A 2,250-nucleotide genomic window follows, 5' to 3' on the forward strand; every position below is an offset into this window, starting at 1 on the left:
CAAGCCCTATATATGTGTTTTTTTTTCATCTGATAACCTAGATGGCTACTAAGTGACTAATGGTTGGATAGCGCTGGACAAAGGGATGATTGATGTTCCCGGAGATTTCATCACGCTACTCAGAATGGCACGCAATTTCAAACTTATGAATTATTTCTGGAATTTTCCATTTAATGTTTTCGGACCACAGTTGACAGCGGGTAACTGCAGAAAGTTAAACTGTGGATAAGGGGATACTGTCGTATTTCATAGATGATAAACTCAGTATATAAACTCCACGTTTTTTGTTGACTTGGGTTCATTACTATTAATACTATTTGGTGCTCTGTCATTATGAGGAGGCCAGAGGTATGTAAACCAAGATCACTGCACTTTTATCATTAATTTCTTTGCTCTGCTACCAACAATCAATTCTTCCTGCATCGGGTTGTCCCAGCTGCCTTATTTGGAGACAACTTCAGCTATGGCCATCGGGCGCGACTCGGCCTTTTCTATACAATCAAGTGCATGGGTTTTGTGACAGTTATTGCTGCCTTGAGGCCATTTCCATCACTGAGCCCTTGGAATACAGAAGTACATCAATCCCACATATTTGTTTTTTCCCATCTTCATTTCTAGGTTCACAACAGTGCCACCAATGGTAGGGTTGGTCCAAAGTTTAGCCACCAGATAAGCTGGGTGTGGCCGGCAGAATTCTAAAGATGGCTCCCCCAAGATTTCCATCCCATAGTTATTCGATCAAACACTTATCTAGGAATTATACTACTGTGAAGGGGTTTTGCAGATATAATTAATGTCCCAAGTCAGTTGACCTCAAAATACAGAGATTAACCAAATGGGCCTGATCGAATCACACGAACTCTTTAAACGCAGGGAATTTTCTCTGGTAGTTAAAAAAGGAAGAAATTTGAAGTACGGGGAGGATTCCACATGCTGTCGCTGGACCGCACATGGAAGAGTCACGTGATGAGGAACAGGGAGCTGCCTCTAGAAGAGGGATCCTAGTTGACAGCCAGCAAGGATTTGTACACTCAAGTCCCGCAACCACAAGAAACCGAATTCTGCCAATCACAGCAATGAGTTTGGAAAAGGACCCCAAGCACAGCCAGCCTGAGCAGAGAACCCAGACTCACCACACCAGATTTCTGAGCTGAAGGACTAGGAGCTAACGAATGGACGTTGTTTTAAGCTACTCAGTTTGTGGTGATTTGTTACACTGATGGAAAACCAGTACACTGAGTGGAGTGAGTGTCTAGTAAGTTTGACACAGAATGATAAAATAAATAAATAAATAAATAAATAGAATGATAAAATAGAATAAAATAAAATGTGAGCTTTTATCATACCATCCTTACTAATGTCCATATAATACCATGGCATGATGAAAAGAGCATAAAATTAGGAGGCAGCAGCCCTGGGTTCTGGTCCCAGCTACGCCACCGCACTTGTGTGATTCAGGGAATTCATTTTACTTCTCTGGGCCTTTTTTTCTATAAATGAGAGAAACGTTCAAAATGATTGTCAAGGTCTCTTCTGGCTCCGACAGTCTGTGAGTTTAATCATTTCTTATTACATTGGAAACATGAACTAAAAACAAACATGCACATTTTTCTCTATATATTTAATTTTCTAATGACATTTTTTCCCCTACATATGAGCATACTTATATCTCAAGGTCACAATATTCAAGGAAGGTTAATGAAAAAAGAATCTGTTTATACTGTTTATTTTTAAAAATATTCAAAATATGATTCATGCATTTATTTTTAGCTCTGGTTATAAGAGCACTTCAGAGGCTTTTCAATCTTCTAGTTAACTAAATATTTAGGTGTTATACAGAGATTATCTTTGCATAAAAGCTGAGTCAACACAGTTATAAAACTTGTTTGAAACATCATCTGGATGCCAAATCAGGGGGAGGGGGAGGGTGAATGGTATATCCAAACACAACTTAAAGCCCCCAAAATATCCCTTAACTGAAAAATGACCATACATGCTTAGGGGCCTCTGTTCAAATTTTCATATCTGTCCTCTGAATTTTTCACTACTGGTTTTTATTTTAAGACAAACAGAGAGAAGGTCCCTTACACATAATCCCCTCTGTTATTTCAAATATGTTCAAGTCATGATAAAGTTGCAAGTCATTCTTAACTGAAACATTATGAAATAGAAATCTCTCTAGAAAAGCTGTCTGCAGTGTATCTCAAAGGCTTATGCCACAGTTCAAATACCTTTCCAGATTGAGAACTT

At 38.7% G+C, this 2,250-nt stretch overlaps 1 protein-coding gene and 1 pseudogene across 2 annotated transcripts in view; one reads left to right on the plus strand and one right to left on the minus strand.

The window, feature by feature from the left end:
• LOC105811528 overlaps positions 1-673 on the plus strand; it is a 6,782-nt pseudogene extending 6,109 nt beyond the window's left edge. Inside the window, exon 2 of the transcript XR_001137550.1 lies at positions 619-673. The product of XR_001137550.1 is annotated as a dnaJ homolog subfamily A member 1 pseudogene (transcript). The remainder of the gene's footprint in view (positions 1-618) is intronic.
• ARHGAP26 (Rho GTPase activating protein 26) overlaps positions 1-2,250 on the minus strand; it is a 334,209-nt gene that overhangs the window by 228,766 nt on the left and 103,193 nt on the right. The gene's annotated exons all lie outside the window — the stretch shown is intronic.

This window comes from Propithecus coquereli, unplaced genomic scaffold (genome assembly GCF_000956105.1).
Source record: "Propithecus coquereli isolate 6110/MARCELLA unplaced genomic scaffold, Pcoq_1.0 Scaffold236, whole genome shotgun sequence".
Taxonomy (NCBI): domain Eukaryota; kingdom Metazoa; phylum Chordata; class Mammalia; order Primates; family Indriidae; genus Propithecus; species Propithecus coquereli.